Source organism: Solanum stenotomum, chromosome 7 (genome assembly GCF_019186545.1).
Source record: "Solanum stenotomum isolate F172 chromosome 7, ASM1918654v1, whole genome shotgun sequence".
Taxonomy (NCBI): domain Eukaryota; kingdom Viridiplantae; phylum Streptophyta; class Magnoliopsida; order Solanales; family Solanaceae; genus Solanum; species Solanum stenotomum.
The window spans coordinates 49,953,981-49,976,627 of record NC_064288.1 but is presented as its reverse complement, the minus strand read 5'-3'; the positions used below and the strand labels follow the sequence as shown (position 1 = coordinate 49,976,627).

Here is a 22,647-nt window from a genome sequence, read left to right as displayed (position 1 = left end):
TCCGTCGATTTTTGACCAAAAAAGTGACGCAGTCCGTCGCTTTTGGCCGTCGTTTTTTGACAATTTTTTAGTAGGGAAGCCAAACAATTAAATTAAGAACGGAAAATGGTCAAAATTATCTTTAAACTATTCGAAATAACTCATATATACATGTTGAGAATGATAATGAGAACCAGGACCGGGTCACAGTCCCTAAATTCAAATCTCATCTGAAGCATAAAGAGGACCAGGTCGCAGGAGCTGTTCCTAAAGTCAAACTCGACCCAATGTTCAAGACCCAACAGTCAGATCAATATTCTCAACCAAGAAACCCCACACACTCATAGCTCATTCCATTTCATCAGCTTTTATTTATTTTTGTACATAGCATAATATTCTTTTCTTAGATACTTCTTCTAGAATTTGTATAGGTGTACAAAGTTTGTTAGCTCTTTAGATTATTTTACAGTTCTACCCTTTTGTATTAGATTAAATAGTTGATTTCATTTCAATGAAACTCACTCAGAAATTTTCCCACATTTTGCTTTCACTGTTCTATTAATTTTCTATAATACCCTTTAATTATGTTTAGGATCAAAACTACCCTTGCCGTCTATGTTTTGGACCATAAATACCCTTAAAACGTTATCTTTGCCATTCGAGCTGACATGACAGTCCACCCAGGCAGTCCAAAATGGCAAAAATATCTTCCTCTCAATAATGTTGTTCTTCCTTGTTCATCCCTATTACAAAAAGAAAATCAAATATAATTCCTCCATTGCCCTTGTTTGAGTTGGTGTTCGGACTTTGGAACTCCAATTTCAAAGTGTGTTGAAGTTTGTTTGAGGTTGACTGCGTGTTGAAGGATCGAGCTCATTGTTTGGGTTTTGGGGTCACAGATTCACAAAATTGATTTTTAGATTTTTAAGCTTTTAATAATTCTTTCATATATATTTTTTTATATTTTTTTGGATGTCAACTCAAATCATTAAACTAAGAAATCAGTTGTTAAATGTCAATTTCCAGCTTCAATTGCAATAACCAAGCAATTTTTAGTAACATTCAATTAAATCTCTTCAAATTTTTGCACTTCAAAAAACTCAACAAAAGCTAGAAATTTCTCACCAACAAGCTTTCAAATGAATAGCTATTTTCAAGTTTCAACACAAAAAGAATGACATCAAGAGTTTTTCAACATCTTTTAACCTTGAGAATTAAATTTTCAGCTTCAAATTCGATGAAATCAAAACCCAAACAATGAACTCGATCATTCAACACAAAACTACTAACTCAAACGAACTTGAGCGCACTTCGAAATTGAAATTTCAAATTAAAGTCTGAACAATAACTAAAACAAGAACAATGAAAGAACTATTTTTGATATATATATATTTTTAAATTGTTATAGAGATGAACAAGGAAGAACAACATAATTGAGAGGAAGGGATTTTGCCATGTTGGACTGCCTAGGTGGACTGCCATGTCAGCACATATGACAAAGATAACGTTTTAAGGATATTTGTGGTCCAAAACATAGACGACAAGGATAGTTTTGATCCCAAACATAAAGAAAGGATAATTTTAACCCTTTTCCAAATTAAGAATTCTAAATTATGACTTGTTTTGACTTTTGGGTAATATATTTTTTTATTTTACCTAAACACTATAAAAGAACCTAAAAGCTATTTTGTCTTTAAAACACTTAAAATAAGTCATTTCAAATAGTTTCTAAGTGGATTTGTCTAGTTATGTAAAAAGTATATCATAAGATTTTTGTAGGATTCGATATATAAGAAATTAAATAGGAGCAAAAATCTGTAGCTTCAAATGATCAACCATCTCAAATGAATTGTAGTTTAAATGTCAAATACCTTATTTAAACTCCGTTTGACTTGCGCGAATTGACCGAAGTTTGAAATCTTCAACAATCTATTGTCATTCATCAAATGTGCTTTTGCAAATATTTACTTCAAATCTTTTCACAATAAAAAATGAAAATAACAACAAAAATAATACACTAAAAATCTGTTATCTCAAGCGAAATTTGATATTCGTCAAGTAAATTTTACGTGAGAAAAAGTGTCTTACTCAATAATAAGTGTTTGATAAACTGAATAAGACATTGATATAAACTTACACAAGTACATATAGAGAAAGCGCGGAAGACCATAGAAAGTTGTAAATTTTCATTGCTTACTTATTCCTTCCATATCATAAGTCACCTTTGAGTGTTTCATACACATATCATTATGAATTTAATCATTAAAAATTAAAAGGAAAAATGAAATCAATACATAATTATCTAAGCTCTTGTTGATATCGACTTCACAAGCTTATCACTATTGAAGAGTTTTCTTCTTCTTTTTCAAGTCAAACAAAAACATGAAAACAATACTATAGTGAAAATGAAGGGTAACTTTGGATAGAATCTCAAGAAACAAAAAAATATGAATTTATATAGAAAATAATGGAGGAATACCATAAGGTATCTGAACTTTCATATTTAATATTAAGGGTTATGAATATGAAAAGTTGAAAATTATGAGAGTTATAAATAATGTATGCACATTATATCTAATAAAGAAGATATATTATAGTGAGAGATGAAAAGTTGAGTAATTGAATATAAAGACTTTGTGAGATATTTAAAATAAAATAAATAATTAAATGAAGAAAAATGGTCAAAAAATGAAAAAGGAAGAAGATAAATATAAAATTGTTTTGGCTAAATGATTGGGAAGGATTTGAAGTAAATTAACTTATACAATTTTATACATTATATATATCTCTTCAAATGTCTTTTAGGTTCTCCATTATCATACACAACAAGTTCTCCATTATTAACTTCTTTATGGTGGATTAAATAGGGAATTAGAAGGTGACATTTCATTGGTCTTTGAAAGAAAAATGAATACTAAACATAGTTAAGAGATTAAGAGAATTAAATGAGTGATTTTTGAGGTCTTTTTATATAGAATATAAATGAGAAAAATAGGGAAGAAAATGTCAAAAAAAAAAAGGAGAAAAGAGATAAATGGAATGACGGTCATAAAGAGGTGTCACCTCACCTATTCTATATCTAGCTTTATTATAGATATATAGATTCTCCCTATAGTTTGAAATAATTAAATTTTAGCTTACTAAGTAATAATTTCATATCAGATTTAAGTCAAATACACCTAGTTACATGTAATACATTGAAATAGGGAGAAAGGCAAGCGAAATAGGAGAGTGGAAAAAGAAAAGGGAGAGAACCGAGCGAGATTTGTCTATGTATCCTAACTAGATACATGTAAATCTGCTAAGGTACAATTTATCTAGAACAAATTATATTTCTAATTTTGATTTCATATATCTAGAAATATAAATATTTATACTGATACAAGTACATGAAAAATGAAATTTATGTCACTTTTCTTGAGAAATGTAATTATACAAGTTTCAAGGGACATGATTAGGATGCTATACCATCTTCGATTTTAAAAAAAAAAAGGGAAAATGCATAAGTACCCCCCAACCTATGCCCAAAATCCTTGAGACACACCTAATATGTACTAAGGTCCTATTACCCCCCTCCCCCCTCCTCCCTGAACTTATTTTTTAATTAATTTTCTTCAAAAAGTATATGGGGACTAAGTATTCCCAGGAGATTTAAAATGTTTTCACATTTAAATAAGAACGGAAACTAAGATTTCCAAAGAGCCTTCTCGCTAGTTTTCAGAAAAAAGTAATCACTTTCTAATTGAAGCAAGAGGGGAAACTTTGATTTCCAAGATAGCCTTTGAGCTAAGTTTTTGAGCACTAATATCAAATTACAGAAGAAGATGTTTTTAAACACAAAGAGCTAATATAATATAATATTTTTGGGAGTAGTATTGAGCACCGAAGGGGAAGAGTTCATACAACTATCAACCCCCTTAAACCATGTAGGCATCATGGGTAGAAAAGGGTCATACTTTTTAGATGAATCCTTTTCGCATAGACTAGTGGATCCACTTAGTAATTCAGGTCCTATACCTTTGGCCGGGTATAGGATGCGCTGGCAGCGCGAGGAAGATCGTTGTATCATCATAAAAGCTCTTATGTGATCGTTGTCTGTTAGAGAAACTCCCACAACAGTAGTTGCATGGTTTCTCAAGGGGTTCTGCTTAAGATTTATGGGGGTATGAGACTTCATTCATGCATTGCACAAGTAGACTTTGAGAGGGAGCATGGTATGTCTTTTATGATATTATGATTATGAGTTGACATCATGTTTTAAACAGTTTTCCTTTTTTTCTTTATATTGCACTTGTTTTAAACTGCTTTATAATGAAATGAGTTCAGTTATGTTGTGTTGAGCTGAGCCAGGTAAGTTCTTTAGTTTCTTTCAGATTCTTTTCAAGCTTATGTTTATGCTTTAGAATTCCTCTTACATGCTCGTACATTCTACGTACTGAGCCATTTGGCCTACATCTTCTCATGATGCAGACACAGGTATTAAGGATCATCAACAGGAGCTTCATTGATACGTCCGGAAGTTCGAGTTAGCTATGGTGAGCCTCATTGTTTTCGGAGGATTTCATTTACTTTTCAGTTTAGTCAGGATGTCGCGGGTCTTGTCCCGACTTCCTCTTTAACAGTTAGAGGCTTCATAGATAGTCAGTATAGTTGAGAAGTCTGTATTATTCATTTATTTTATTAAATGTTTTAAAGACTTAAGTTGTTTATTTTATGGTGAGTTGAATATATTATTTTTATTCTAAGTTGTTCATTTGAGTTAAAGTTTCGAGAAGTTGAGTTTATTGAATTTTATTCAGTTTTAAGATTTTGCATGCTTAAGTTAGTCTCCGCTTGTAGTCAGCCAGGATGAGCGTTGGCTTGGGGACCAACAATGGTTCTTGAGTGTCGGCCACGTCCAGGGTGTAGACTTGGGTCGTGACAAACTTGTTCGTATATGTTGTTAATATTGTATATGTTCGATATATGCATGTGATTATATTGTTGTAATGACCTATTTATGTTGCACTTAGTGGGATAGCCGCGTGATCCTACCAGTACACTGTGGTTGTGTACTGATACTGCACTTGCTCTTTCTTTGTTGAGTACAGGGCATCTTCAAGGGTGAGCCAGTTTTTCCGGGCTGCCATGAGTTCTCTTTCGTCTATGTCCACCATTTCGGACGTAGACTTTCTAGCTAGTTGTTAGTACATTAGTTTGGGGTTGTAACCCTTCTTGTTTAGACTTTGGTTCATTGTTAGATGTTTTGGTACATTGACTTTCAGGTTCTAGGCGTATTTTCCACATTTGTTTAGTTGTTAGATCTTTTGGAAGTTTATGGGAACTTCAGTCTTTAGCTATTTAACTTGCTTTCGTAACTTAAATGTTTTAGTTTTTGGTTTAGTTGCTTGGTTTGGGTTGTAGTAGTGGTTCTCCCACTGGAGCATTAGGGTGGGTGTCAATCACAATGGTTGGGGTAGTGACAATAACCATCAATTAATAACAATTACTTATTTAATAAATACCTATCAACTAAATAACTGTTATCAAATAAATAGTTCAAAATTCTTATTTTAAATTTACGGGTCATTACAATAAAAATTAGGAACAAATACAAGATTCATAAACTATGTAACATGAGATTTTGAATGAATACAAATATTAATAACATACATACTGATTTGAATACAAATTGAGAAATGACACAAAATTCTGAAAAAAACTACTCATATAAATACAAAACAAACTAATAGGAAATTGTTCTTCCTCAACTTGATCTTCAACAGGTTTTTTAAAATCTTATGTACTTGAGGAAGGTTTTGCATATGGATAGGGTCATGTATATGCTTTGATTTTCTCTCTACCGTCATTTTAGCCGTCGAACCTATATTATTGACTAGTCCTTGAGTAATACATAGATCAAAAGATGGAAAATTGCTAGAAAATTGATGATTAAATGGGATACCTCTTGTAATCATCTTTGAGTCCGCCATTAGAGAAGAATCTTTGAGGTTTTCCTTTTCTAAAACCCTAATCGAAATTGGAGAATTTACTAAGCAACTAAACAAACACAATTTTGAAAGATTTAAACAAATACAAAATCAGTAAAATACCTAAAAATAGCAAAAAGATACATACCTGAATCAATGGGATTGTTGTGACTATCTTTTGGGATATTTTTCCAATTTATGGAAAAAAATCGACACATTGATGAGAGAGAAACGGGAAATTAATAATTGAAGAACAATTGGAAGAGAGAATTTTTTTTTTAAAAAAATATGAGAGAGAGCGTGATGGCTTAATGTGGGCTTAATGTGAGATAAATTCGAAACTAACCTAGGATACACTCTATTTACTAAAATATTGACATTTTTAATAATTATTTTAAAGTGTAGATGTTTTTAATAATTATGTTAGGGATGTTGACTAGTTGGCTAATTTTTCCTATGATATAATATATATAACTGCTTAAAGTTTAGATGTTTGTGTTTGTATAAATTCGCTATTGTGAGTTTATACAAAAATAGCTCAATTATACAAACGTACCCGCGAATTATACAAACTCACCGGCGAGTTATACAAACTCACTAGCAAATTATACAAACTTTCGAATTATACAAACGAGACAGCTTAACCTGTAGCTACAACCTGTAAATATGCAAACTATAGCTATGGAGATGATTTAAAAAAAAAACAAAAAAAATGTAGTGAAAGATTACGAGTTTGTTTGGATTGACTTAAAAGTTGGTCAAGTCTACTTTTAAGTTATTTTTAGTTTTTGAAAGTGTTTGACAAAGTTAAAAGTAACTTAAAATAAGTTTAAAATGACTTAAAAGAAGTTTAAAAAGTAGAACTCTCTCTACTTTTTATTTTTTAACTTAAAAATAATTAAGTTTGACTTTTTGCTTTTTAAAATTTAAAAACTAAATTTTTAAGCCAACTCAAACAGACGATACAATTAGGGGACATTAAATTTTTACTTTTAGCAAATGCATGAACCTAGATTTTCATTTTGCATCATAAACATTTCTTTTTGGAATACTATCCTGGCATTCCACTGCTAGAAGTGGTTAAAACATTATTACACCACTGCTAGACGTGGTTGAAACATAATTGCATGTTACTGCTCCTACAAGTGCATGAAAAATGAAATTCATGTCACTTTTCTTGACAAATATTGTTATATATAATGAAAAAAAAATTACACAAGTCCTAAGGGACATGATTAGGATGTCATACCATCTTTGATTTTAAAAAAGGATTAAAAAATAAACAAAAAACAAAAAATCCTCTCCCTTCCCCCTTTCTTATCTATATATATGGTTGAATAATCATTGTAAAGGGTATCAACATTTCTCCTCTATAATATTTCTATAGTGTCACTACATCTTTTTTATTTCCAAGTCTTTAGTAAAATGGGTCTAAAATCTGTGTTGTGTGCCAAGATAGAAATGAAAGCTAATAAGGATGTGTTTCATGATGTTTTTACAAATAAACCACATCATGTCTCTAGTATGTCCCCTTTGCATATACAGGGTTTTGAACTTCTTGAAGGTGTCATTGGAACCGTTGGATTCAAAATTTGTTGGACATATACCCTTGGTAAGCTAAATATATTTAAAAATTTCCTAACAAAAAAAATTTTCATCAAAAAGGGAAATGACTTTCCACTAATAAAGGGCGGAAGGAGAGTACTATTAGCTATTAGTTCAGACAAACCAAGTAGTTATTGCTTAGATCATGTACTCATGTCACGAATTTCATTAAATATGTATGAATATTTGAGTGTGATTTCAGTAGTTAAGACGAGATAGTAGGGTTCATTGACAAATTCAAAACACATTAAGTAACTTTAAATTTTAGCCCCGACTCTACTTTCCGTTTATGAAATCATTTTTCCTTTATCTTGCAAATCTTACCCTCACCCTTGCTCTATGCGCCCATCCCTCACCCCCAACACCAAAGCCCCACCCCACCCCACCCCTCCCTCCCCACTCTTTTCATCCTCGTAATTTTGTTTTTTTTTTATATATATATACAAATATTTTTAAAAATAATATTTTTTACTTGCATATCGAGCACAAAAAAATAAATAACTAATCATTTGTTGATAAAAGTAAAGGGATACATAGCTGGAGAAAAAGAGCCATTTTTTAGGTTTTCTTATTGGAAAAATAATTTAATACGCCATAATTTGGATGTGATGCATATTGAAAAAAATGTGTGTGATAATATTATTGGGACATTACTAGATTTTGAAGGAAAAACAAAAGATAATTTGAATGCTTGTCGTGATTTGAAGGAAATGGGTATAAGAAGAGATTTACATCCAACTTATAGAGATGGAAAATGGTATTACCCAGCAACATGCTATTCTTTATCACGAGATGAGAAGCCTAAAGTATGCAAGTTCTTGAAAGTGGTTAAGGTTCCAAATGGTTATTCTTCCAATATATCATGGTGGGTGAAGTCAGAGGATCGTAAAATTAATGGATTAAAGAGTCATGATTCACATATTTTATTGGAACAACTACTTCCTCTTGCAATTCGTGGAGTTGTGCCAAGCAATGTCTATGATGCTATCACCGAGTTAAGTATTTTTTTTTCAAAGAATTGTGTTCGAAAACTCTAAGGGTTGATGTGTTGGATCAACTTGCAGCTCAAATTCCAATAACACTGAGCAAATTAGAAAAGATATTTCTACCAGCATTTTTTAACGTTATGGTTCATTTGGTCATTCATCTTCCAAGAGAGGCTAAGCTTGTCGGACCTGTACAAAATAGGTGGATGTATCCTATTGAGCGGTATGTTTTAAATTTATAATTTTGATTTAATTTTATGTTGCTTGTTAATTTATCATGTTAAAAAGAAGTTTGAGTGATGCGTTATATCATGCAAATTTTTACGCATATTGAAATGTTATGTTCGTAATAGAAATCATCCGGAAGGGTGTATGATAGAAGGGTATATTGTTGAAGAATGTATAATACTTTACCCAAGGTATTTATATGGAAGTGCAAAATGGCATAATCGAATGGACAAGAATCATGAAATTGATCATGCTGAGAAATATAATGGATTATCAGTATTTGAACAAAAGGGTTCTCCTTTATTAAGAGATGCATCAAGAAATCTTGAAGAATCTGAGCTAAAACAAGCTCATCTTTATGTCTTGAGAAATTGTGAAGAAGTTCAACCATTTCTACGGTATGTTTTGTTAGCTTTCCCTCATCTCTTACCGTTATTTTTGAAGTTACCTCGAGCTAAAAATTCATTAATGACTTTTTTTAAAACATTATTCTAAGTGGCATGTTGTGCATTTGCCAAAATAGATTCTCATTGATTTGAATCATGTACTATTATTTCCATGAAAAATCCTGATTCTTTAGTTTTTGATAGTAAAGTCTCATTACCTAACATCATCAATTTCATGACATGAAAAACAATGGTGCCAAATGGTCTCCTACTTTTTTCATTTTCATAACCTCTGCTAGCATAAGGAAATAGTGAAAGGGACTTTTACTTTTTATATAATTAACATTTATTTGTATAACAGTGAATATGAGCAGAGCAATAAGAGCATGAACTTTGATGATTAGTTTTTCCATTGAGTAAGTTTTTTACTTTATAATATATTAAATTTGTAATACTTATTTATTATCATTGATTAATTGATTTTTTGTATAGATTGTCCAAATGCACAAAGAAGAAAATTCACTTGCAAGCTGTGAATTGTATTCTTTAGTTAGAGGTCCTTTTGAGGGAGTTCAAAGATCCAAGGGGTATGCAATAAATGGTTTTAGATTTCATACTAAACTACTCGAGGAAAAGAGGAAGACACAAAATAGTGGTGTTTTAGTAAGAGGAGTGGTGAATGGTCAAAATAACAATTACTATGGCGTTCTAGCTGACATAGTAGAACTTCAATATTTCGGAGGTAAGCACATTGTTTTGTTTAAGTGTGATTGGTGAAATGTTGATAATAGTGGAAATGGAGTGAAAATAGATAAACATGATTATGTTAGTGTTAACACGAAGAGAAAATTAGCTACAAATGAACCATTTGTACTTGTATCTCAAGTAGAACAATTTTTTTATGTTAAGGATAATCTTCATCCCAATTGGTGAATTGTTTTGAATGGTCATTCTAGTTACTTTACTGGAGGTGCTATTGACGAAGAGACCTTTCAACAAGATGTTTGTAATGATTTCTCGCATAGATTTGAGGATAATGAAGACTTCATAAATTGAAAAGAAATGATCTGGATGTTATTAGCACCGATGTTACTATAGTTGATGATATCATTGAAGACAACGAATCAGAATCAGAAGCTGATGATGAAGATTTATTATTGTAACTATTTGGAAGTCTTATTTACTTTTACTTACTTTTGAGAATTGATCTTTATTTTAATAAGTTACTCCAATTATATGTGAATTAGTATTATTATTTAGTTGATAATAGTAGTTGAATTGAGTTGAAATATTATTATTTACTGGTATACATTGATGAAGTTTTCAGTTACATGGAAAAAAAATTGTTATCAATATACCAAATAATTTTTTTCAAAACACTTTTTGGCCACTAGGCCATTAATATACTAAACATTAATAGTTTTTAAGGGGATTTTTTTTCTCAAACTATTGACATCCATTGTTTGATGAAAAATTGTTCCCTATCCTTTTTCTATTGGGATACTCTACGTTCCTATATCATTTTGTCAATGACAAATTATTATACTATTAAGTTAATTATTGCCACATTTTTTGGTACTCAAAACAAAACGTTAATTATGTTATAATTTTTTATTTTTATGAGTAAAATTTTACTATTGCTCCAACTAATTTCCACATGATCATGAAAAAACTTAATCATTAACTATGAAATTTTATCATAGTAAATAATTTATGACTATATCATTTAGTATGCCACAATTTTTTGAAAATGAAAAATATTTATTTAGCTACGAGTTTTTCTTCCAATAATTTATAGTGGCTAAAAAGTTATTATTAGTATGGAAAATTTATATTTATGGCGAAAAATCACAGTCTTGTAAAATTTCATTCCGGCAAAAAATTTATGGTTATATCTTATAGTTATTGCCACAATTTTTTTATAACTTAAAGCAAACTTATTTATTTAGCTACAAATGTTTCTTCAAATAATTTATTGTGGCTAAAAGTTGTTATTACTATGAATTTACGGCAAATAATATTGAATTGCTATGATATTATATTATAGCGAAAACTCTATGGCTATTTCATTTAACTATAGCTACAATAGTTTATAACTTGAAGTAAAAGTATTTATATAGCTACAATATTTTGTGTCAAATATCTTATTGTGGCTAAAGGGTTACTATTGCTACAATGACTTTTATCGCGTGACAATAACGTACAATTAGCTATAGAACTTTGTTGTAACAGTAAAATTATAGCTATTTAGATCATTATTGTCACAATTTTTAGCAATTATAGCAATAATAGCAATAGTAAGGATTTAGCTTTATCAATTTAATTGTCGTGACTATGAAATTTGACGAATTTTTTGATAGCCACAAATTGTGAATTGTTGTGGCTATTACTAAGTAATAGCTACGATTTTCAAATTCATAGCTTAAATTTTATAGCTATAAATACATTTTCTTGTAGTGTCTTCCTTCCTAAAAAACATGTCAACTCTATTTGATTTCTCAATTTCAACTTCTTCTTTAATTTTCTTAAGGACAAATATGGTTATCCATGATGAAATTTGGGAATAACTCTTTTTTTTTTTAAGTTAGATGGGGAAAAGAAGATATCCAAACAAGTAGTTGAAACTACAGATCATGAAAAAAGGTGCTCACACTCAGAATTTGAAGGAGATGTAATGGATATATATGATAATTTAAAAGGAACTCTTCATATTGAAACAAAAGACGAAATCGATTTAGTAAGCTGGACATTGGAGTATGAAAGGCCAAATGAGAATGTTCTTGAACTTATAAGTTTGCTGAACTTCGTTGTTGGTATGACAAAAGCTATTGATGATCACCATGCCAATTGATGAATTGATAAGATTTATGTTGCTCAGACTCTTAAAAAATGTCATTAGGTGTGTATCAAATCCTTTAAAATAGTGCATTTTTGAAGGATCTAATACAAATGTGGCAACATTTTTGAATAGTCCGAGCAACTTAGGATGGAATCATATAGAAGCATGTGAGCTTACAAAAATAAACTTTGCTTTGTTTGTTGTTTGAAAGTATGGTGAAAAAAGCAATCCTTGTTGGTTGTGTACTTTTTTTATGTTTGTTGTGTCTTTCTCATGTAAGTGATATATGTTGTCAACTATGTTACCCTTTGTGTTGGGTAATAAGACATGGGTATGAAGTTTATATAAATTGCTCTTCGCCTCCTCCTCATATATATATATATATATATTGCTAATTTTTTAAAAGGATCAAGTATATACATGAAATTTTTTTAAAAGCTCATTTGATTTTGAGCGTTTATACATGGAAAAGCATTTTTTTATAGTGGCAATCCAAATTACAAAACTTCGACTAAATCACCCGACACTTAGATTTTATTTGAAAAAATTGCACAAAAAAGAAAAGAAGAATTTTAGATTTTTAAATGTATGAATCTAAGGCAAGACTCTCTTATTACTCTCTCAATTCATTTTTACTTGTTACTAATTGACTTGACACACTTATTAAGAAAACAATCATTGATATAAGGTATTTTATCAAACTATCCCTATTATATGATGTTTAGTATTAGGTCTTTGAAAATGATTTGAAAAATAAGTATTTAATGTTGAGGGTAAAATATGAAAAAAATTGTTGTTTTTTCTTAATATGTCAAAAGTGACAAGTAAAAATGAAAATCTATTTTAGAAATAAGTGATAAATAAAAGTAAACGGGATGAATGATTTATAAACAATGAAAAGATGAGATCTTCTCATTTCTCATTTACATCTCAAATCTCCAAAAATATTCACTTTTTTTTTACAAAATTAAAAATTAATTATTTAAGAATACTAGAGGGATTAGAATTTTCACTATTTAACGGGGTTTAACGATTTGAGATTTTGAAATAAAAAGCTAATGTAATTCCAACTAACAGATAATTAAAAATGTAAAAAAGGCAAATGAAATTAAAATTTAAATCGATCTCACTAGAAATAAAAGGGTAAACTACATAAATTTCAGTACATTAGATCCTAATTACTAGGAATCCAGATAGTTTTCAATATTAATTTCTATATCATTTTCAGGTATCGAATATATGTACCACAAGTCGTTTGATACATGTATCTATTAGACTTAAACGGACGAGATACGTGATTCAATTTATTTGAATTAAATGTTGTAGCTTCATTCCTTAATTAAAGGAGTAAATGATGGGAAATTAACAAACAAAACAGACTTAGTGGATCCGTCTGTATCAAGTGTTACCATTTTGATAAAAAAGTCTATATCATAAACAATTGTAATTTTGAAATTATAAACTTCATCTTCTTCATCAATTCCTTCCTTTGAATCTTCAATTTTCGAGGTTTTTTTTTTTTTTTTTTTTTTTTGTAAATGGCAAATATCACAATATTGTTGAGGCATTCGAGTTCATGGATCTCTGAAATTGAATATGAAAATTATAGAATTGATGGAATACTTTTGATAGACAATGCAACCTACAACGATCTAGTAAATGGTATTTCAAAACAATTAAGAATCGATTGTACATACAAAAGAATGAAGATTAGACACATGATGGAAGACAATTTAACTCCAATAGAAATTTGAAACGAGATGGGCATGAGGTTTCTTATTGTCACGACCCAGACCGTCGTGATTGGCACCCACACTAACCATCTGGTGTGAGAACCACTACTACAACCCAAACTAAGCAACTAAACCAAAACTAAGGCAATTAAGTCACGAAAGCAAGTTAATTATCTAAACAAATGAGGAATTTAATACCTAGAACCTGAAAGTCAATGTACCAAAATATCTAACAAGATCCATAAGTCTAAACAAAAAGGGTTACAATCCCAAACTAATGAACTATAACTAACTAGAAAAGTCTAAGTCTGAAATGTAGACATAGACGAAAGGAGAACTCATGGCAACACGGAAGAATTGGCTCACCCTTGAATTCGAACAAGATCACTGATCATCTAGACGAGGTCTGTCAATAGCCGCCTAAAGATGCCCTGTACTCAACAAAAATAAGAGCAAGTGCAGTATCAGTACATAACCATAGTGTACTGGTAGGATCATGCAGCTATCCCACCAAGTGTAACATAAGCAAGTCAAACAACAATATAATCACATGCATATATCGAACATATACAATATTATCAGCATGCTCAACAATATACATTTATCACAAGTCATTGCTCCTCTCATGGAACCTAAACCCAAATTGTTAGCATACCAGAACGTGGCAACCGATCCCATATTTATGCCAAAACGTGGCAACCGATCCCAATTAGTATACCGGAACGCGGTATCCGATCCAATTAACACACCACAATCACAATCACAAGTACATTATCAATAATCATACAAATAATCATACAATCAAGAAGTGATTCATGGCATATAGTCATTCATCTATCTCATTTACAACAAGTGTGATCAATAATGCAACATTCGCATACACACATGTATCATAATGAAGCAAGAACAAACATACATCACACAATCATAGAATCACAATCATCACTTACCTCAAAACAAGCTTGAAATCCTAAGAAAATTGATCCTTCCCTTTATGGATTCGTTCCGCTCATTCTTGATCTACAAATAATCAATGTAATATAAGAATCAATAAACAATCACTAATTACCCGGATTACTAACAATTCTAACAAACCCTAGATCAACCCATGATCCCAAAATCCAATTTAGGGTTGTTTCCACCATAGAATCTAGATCAAAATCTTCCCCCATCGATATTTACCTATTCGATTACGTTCTACGGATCGAAAAATGGATTCGAGGAGTTAAAATCTTACTTTTAGCCTCAAGAATGGTGGAAAACGAGTAGGAGTCACCTGAGGTTCATTCCATAGCTCTAAAAACCGAAAAGTGCATAATAAGGTTGTTTAGGGGTTTATTTACGACTTTAAGTCTCGTCTGGCCCGCCACAGCGGCCCCGCCAAAGCGACCAAAATCTCCACCAAAGCGGGTTGCACGAGACAGAGAGCTATTTAAAGAATTCCAAAATTCCTATTTCACAACACACACTACAACAAATTTGATTATCTGGGACGAATAATTTTGTCATCTATAAATCGTATTTCATCACTAAAAATCTTGTGTGATGAAAAAAATTTCGTCTATCAATCGTCACTAAATGTGCGTCACTAAAAGTATACAAAGACGATTTAGTGCTTCGTCGCTAAAGGTATTATATTAACTACAGAAAAGAAAAATCGTCCCCAAATGAATATACATTTGTGACGAATATATTTGTGATAAAAAAAATAATTTTTTTGTAGTTAATAGTATGTTTTGTCACTAAAAAGGTTATTACTATCGACAAAATTGTATCGTCGTTAATTATTTAGGTTAATCAGTGACGACATCAATTCTCTCTAAAGTGATATATATTTCGTAGTTGAATAAATGTAATATCATCACTAATGACTATTTTTTATATACAAAAAATCATTTTGTCCTTAAATGTATAAATTAAGGACAAATTTATTATTATAAAGAAGGTTGATAATTTTGTGGTTAAATCTATCATTTCGTCACTAAAAATAATGTTTTTACCGACAACATGTATTGTCACAATAAATTATCATGATTAATGACAATTACAATTGTCATAAAATAAAAAATAATAATTTGTATTCAATAAAAAGGAGTAAATTGCGACAAATATATTTTTGTCACTAAATGGCAAATTTATTTATTTCGTGACAAAAATATTTGTCTTAAAAAGTTTGATTTAATCGTTGCTAAAAGTTACCTTTAATGGCGAAATCTTTTGTCACCAATTGCATTCATTGATGACATTTAATTATTTTATATCAATGTTATTTTTTAAATTATAGAGTTGCATAAATCTAAAATTAAATAAGAAACATGCTAGATAATAATGAAATCCAACCATGATCATACAATTGAAATTGAGTAAAATATATGAAGGTAATATGTCATTACAAGCTCCTTAAATTAAAATAAAATAAGTCCAATAACAAGCAAATCTAACTGAAATAGAATAAATATTACTCCTAAACTGAGACTGAAAAGTAGAAGTTTCTTCCAAAGTACCAATAATGTGGTGATACTTAGTTTGCATTAGTCTTGATTCAATTCTCACCTTTTATACCTGTGTAAAAAAGAGAAAACAAATTTATAAGATTTAATATAAAGTAGAATCTGCAACATTACATTATGTTTTTCATACATTGTAATGCCAAGTTTCTGCAAAGATAAATCAATCATGCATAATATGAAGCTACACATATATACGAAATATATCCCCACTGCTATTTGTGGTGTGCATGAAGTACTTCACAAGGCGTTGATGCTATGGATGGCTGAAACTGAAACACTTTTGCTTTGCAGATAAACATGCTCATATTTTGCAAAGGGAATATAACATATGTGTTAATGCTAATAAGATAAGGAATAAAAACATTCTCAGAGGTCACATGGCTCACTACAAATGCTACAAAGTTTAATGCTTATACTTCCATCATGGGAAAACAAGAGGTAAATGATATATGTTAATTGTCTGAATACGCCAGAGGTAACCACCAATTAAATACCTAGGCGTGCCCATCACTTCTAGAACACTAAATGTTGTAGATTGCGATGTGTTATTAGACAAAATGGTAGCCAAGGTGAAAATGTGAGGCTCGAGGAACCTGTGTTTCACTAGTAGGCTTCAACTGGTCAATACCATGCTGCTGCATATACATGTATACTGGTCTATTATTTTTTCACTACCTAAACAAGTGCTGAAAGATAAAAGTTGTTTGCAGGAAATACACTCCAACAAACAAAATTCATGGGCTGAACTGATCACAATAAGTAACTTTCAAATAATTTTCTTCAATCTATGCCTAAAATATCAAACAATGTCCTCACATTAAGTCACCAATCCTTCAATACTTAGGGGTTCAAAGAATAAAATAAATTGCAATCCATAAAGTCATCAGATACCAAGCAAATAATCAGATTTCACCAACCAAAAGGTTTGTTAAGCTTATTTATATCATATCCATAGTTTTCCTTCCACAACCACCACAAGAAACTGATTTTCAAACATTGAAACAAATTAAAAACCAGAAATAAGCAATTCTTATCAATTTAGGAAGACGAAATCTGAAAGGTAGGTCGAAACAAATTGAGTAATATGCAGCAGAATTGGCGATAAGGGTATTCCCAATTTTCTGGAAAATGGGATAGAATTACAATGGAATTGTGAATAAGAAATATTATAGGAATGGAAAATTATAGATTTTCAGAATTTGAATTTGGTAACTTATTAGAATTTCTCCTTTCATGGGATATAGTATGCAAGCGAAAAAGAAAAGGATGACTTGGGATCACTGATTGTGTGTTATGGAATGAAGCTGCAATAGGAAAGTATGTCTGGAATATAGCCAACAAAGTTGATAACCTATGAGTTAAATGAATAACAAAGTGTATAAAGGGGGCTGACTGATGGGAATATACACATAAATAAGACAATTGCTGGTACTAGAAGAAGATTTGAGGTATGAAGAACAAATGTAGTGTTGGATACTGTGGAAATGGATGATTCAAGGCCTGAGGAAAATACACAATTATAAAATAACAATTATTTTGGACTATCTATTTTTAGTAAATTCGACAAGTAAAGTGGTTCGGAGGGAGTATCTTTTCTTAAATGTCAGCATAGTATTTAATTTATGAATGTGTGTTGCAGGCAATGTGGGAAACCATTCAAGCCAAAGAAACTTCATGCCCACATGAAGTCCTACAAAGGGATGAAAGCTCGGTGAAAGGGTGCTCATTCTACTGCTGCTACTAACAAGACATCCAAGGATGCACCAATATGGGCAATCCTGACAGCTGCAATATCACACATATCGGAAGCTAGGAATGAAGCATTATGGAAACATAACACCTTACTGAAGTATTTTAATAAGCATAACACATTACTGATTCTTTCTAAAGCCCGGACAATGACCTGCCAAATTCTACGACTGTGTTTCTTGAACTTCTTTAACATCTCTCCCTAACACATTCCTCACCTCGTGCAACGTGGATCTATACTGATCTTCTTCATTCCCTTAAATCCACCTCTTCTTTTCCTAAGTTATTATGTTTCTAGTACTTATTGTAAATCATACCAGCTAAAGTAAGCTTAAGAGTTATATGAGTCTTACCTTTTACTAAATAAATAGGAAAATACACAACACCTTCTATCTAGCAAGTATGAAAGCTGGAATAGATTTTAGGAGTAAGAGGAAGCAGAAAAGAGAAAAAAAAAGGACAAAAAGTTGAAAGTTGGTTGAACTTCTGAGCACAATGAACTTTTTCCTCATCAGAATGGTATTTCATTCGATTCAAATTATGTGTCTTACTTTTCTTTTTGATTGTTTCAAACGGAGCTTTGTTGGAAAGAAACTATGTTGCTTCTATGTGGTACTGGAATTCCTTAATACTACAAATCTTTGATATCAAGAATTAAGAAAATTTAGACCAAACCATCACTGAATGACTAAATACACCATAAGCAAGGAGTAAGACATTGAGAAGGATAATAATTGTAGTTTTACAAGTTTATATCCTACTCCCATAGTCTTAAAATCTACAAATCTTGTGATAAGAAGGAATTTTCTCTCTATCAATACATAGGTATTGGCAATGATTCCCCTTTATAAGGTAGTATAGCATTTTCTACACTATCTAATAAGCTTAAGAAGCAGCTAAAGTGTAAAGTATAGGCCATGTTTCATACTAACTTTTTTATGAGGTAAGGTATTAACTAATATATCATGGTATAAATAAAACATAATAGGTATAAACTATAACTTGTTAAGCATGGACTTTAAGTTGGAGAAATAAAAATAAAAATATACCTTAAGTTGACATTTTGATGAACCTCAATCTTTGTTGAATCATGAAGAAAAATATGCAAAGTTAGATACTAAATGCTACATATTTATATATTTAATATAAACAAATTAAAAAAATTATCATATAAGTTTGAGTTACTTCTAAACTTGGTGGCGATGAGCGAGAAAGAAGTTGCATTTTTCTAAACATTTCCTCTTGGCGTGCCACTATAGTATTCAATTGAGAATTTAATGATTGTATTTGAGATTGCTGGTCTTGTATTTGAGATTGTTGGTCTTCTATTTGAGACTGCTGATTATCTACCACGGTTTCAGCTGCATTTAATCGATTCTGTAATTCAAGTTGGGCACTAACAGCTTCCTGTTTTGCCTTTTTGAGGGAGTCTTCTAACTCTGCTGTTCTCCTTTGTGTAGATCTTGTAGTATTAGGTTTTGGACCATAACCAAGTCCTTTTATGTACCCGACTTTGTACCAAGTATAGTATCCACAATTTCATCAATAGTCATGGAAGACTCTCCTGATGTATATAGATCTTTCAAATCTGTCATGTTGTTCTACACATATTAAAATTATTTAAAGGAGAATGCAAATTTGCATCTAATGTTTACAATGATTAACTACAAAACTCTAGTTTGTCGCTACTGTATCAATATATTTTTTTCGACAAAGTTTTTCGTATAAAAAAATTAACTATTTGAGGACAAAAAATGGTTTGTCACTAATGTATCAATATATATTTTGTGACAACAAAATTTTGTATAAAAAATTATCTAATTTTAAGACAAAAAATGATTTGTCACTAATGTATCAATATAATTTTTTGTGACAAATCTTTTTCGTATACAAAATTTAACTAATTTTAGGACAAAAAAATGGTTCGTCACTAATATATAAATATATTTTTTGCGACAAAAGTTCTTTGTATCTAAAATTTAACTAAATTAGGGACAAAAAATGGTTTGTCGCTTAATGGGAACATTATTAGTGACAAAATAATGTGTCACCAATAACTTCAAATCTGTGGCTAATAGTGCTCATTAAATGGCGCCAATTCATTTTTTGGTAGGAAACTTTAGTGGACAAAATTTTTCTACGAATTTTTATGTTTTCTCATTAAAAATATGTGGATCGTATATTTAAGCACAAATTATAATTTTTGTCACTAAAAGTGAGCAAATAGTGACGAATTTCATGTCGTAGCTACTAATTTCGTAGCTGAATATCATATTTGTTGTAGTGACACCTTCAACCAACGACACTGAGAAATACTCGTTCAAGCCAAAGTCAGTTTCGGGAGTTCTACTCACCCAAATTGAATTCCGTAAATAACCAGATTCTCTCTTCCTCAGTAGTCACCAATTGAGTAGCATATCTTTGTAGGAACTTGGCCTCACAAGCAGCCACAACCATACCACATTGCTCCAAAGCCATGAACTCATCCTTCTTGCGATCCCTCATAGTCCTAGGTACATATTTCTCTAGAAACAGAGCATGAAATTGGGTCCAAGTAAGTGGAGGTAAAGTAGAAGATCTGCATTCCATATAAGCTCTACACCATTGCTTAGCCTCGCCTTGAAGTTGAAAGGACACAAACTTAACCCCATACTGATGGACAATTCCCAACTTATGAAACCTCTCATAGCAATCTAAGATGAACTCATAAGCATCCTCATTCTCAGAACCAAGAAACATATGAGGCTTTAGCTTCATAAACTTAGTTAATATTTCATGCTCATTACCAGGAGCTTGAGTTGCTTGAACAAAAGGAAGCACTCCTGGACCAACCAATCCCTTCAAGAACGACATAATTTGTTGAGCTAACACTGGATCCAAGGGAGGAACATATGTAGTTCCAATCGGCACCTCTTTCTCATGTCCAACCTCTTCAACATCCTCAATATCAATATTCTTCTCTATCTCTTCATGATGCGCATGAGGGTTCTCATTCATAAGAGAATTCTCAACAAGAGCTCCATCCCCAATATGTGTTACTCTTCCACAGCCTCTACCCCTAGCTCTTCCTAAATCCCTGCATCGACCGTGGTCTCTCAGTACATATTCCTTAATCGGAGCATTGACGGGAGCTACAGTCCTGACGCCGTTGAATCTAGTGTTAACCATCTACTGACAGAAGAGTGAAAGAGGTTAGATACCAATTTGAATCGATAGATACCAATTGGAATCAAGCTATAGCACGAAAGAAGACAAGAGAAAACATAGAGATTTCCTAAAGTCCTATAGCATCTCGAAGAAAAGTAAAGGCGTCCTCGTACCGTTCCATGAGACTCTACTAGACTCATTTTGGTACATCGAGATCAACGAACCTAGACTCTGATACCAACTTTGTCAAGACCTAGACCGTCGTGATTGACACCCACACTAATCATCCAGTGGGAGAACCAATACTACAACCCAAGCTAAGCAACTAAACCAAAACTAAGGCAATTAAGTCACGGAAGCAAGTTAATTAGCTAAACAAATGCGGAATTTAATACCTAGAATCTGAAAGTCAATATACCAAAACATTTAATAAGATCCATAAGTCTAAACAAGAAGGGTTACAACCCCAAACTAATGAACTATAACAAACTAGAAAAGTCTAAGTCCGAAATATAGACATAGACGAAAGGAGAACTCATGGCAGCCCGGAAGAATTGGCTCACCCTTGAATTCGAACAAGATCACTGATCTTCCATATGGAGTATGTCAATTGCCGCCTAAAGATGCCATATACTCAACAAAAATAAGAGCAAGTGTAGTATCAGTACACAACCACATTGTACTGGTAGGATTATGCGGCTATCCCACTAAGTGTAACATAAGCAAGTCAAATAACAATATAATCGCATGCATATATCGAACATATACAATATTATCAGCATGCTCAACAATATACATTTACCACAAGTTATTACTCATCTCATGGAACCCAAACCCAAACGGTTAGCATATCGGAACGTGGTACCCGATCCCATAGTTATGCCGGAACATGGAAACCGATCCCATACTTGTGTCGAAACGTGGCAATCAATCCTAATTAGTATATCGAAACGCAGTATCCGATCCAATCAACACACCACAATCACAATCACAAGTATATTCTCAATAATCATACAATCAAGAAGTGATTTATGGCATATAGTCATTCATCTATCTCATTTACAACAAGTGTGATCAACAATGTAACATCCACATACATAGATGTATCATAATGAAGCAAGAACAAACATACATCACACAATCATAGAATTATAACTATCACCTACCTCGAAACAAGCTTGAAACCCTAAGAAACTTGATTCTTCCCTTTCTAGATTCGTTCCGCTCGTTCTTGGTCTACAAACAATCAATGTAATACAAGAATCAATAAACAATCACTAATTACCCGGATTAGTAACAATTCTAACAAACCCTAGATCAACCCATGATCCCAAATCCAATTTAGGGTTGTTTCCACCATAGAATCTTGATCAAAACCCTCCCCCATTGATAATTACCTATTCGATTACGTTCTACGGATCGAAAAAGGGATCCGGGAAGTTAAAATCCAACCTTTAGCCTCAAGAATGATGGAAAACGAGTAGGAGTCACCTGGGGTTCGTTCCTTAGCTCTAAA

General features: G+C 31.6%; 1 protein-coding gene across 2 annotated transcripts in view; it reads left to right on the top strand.

Annotated features, from left to right (window-relative positions):
- LOC125870359 (MLP-like protein 28) overlaps positions 1–22,647 on the top strand; it is a 214,051-nt gene that overhangs the window by 151,986 nt on the left and 39,418 nt on the right. The gene's annotated exons all lie outside the window — the stretch shown is intronic.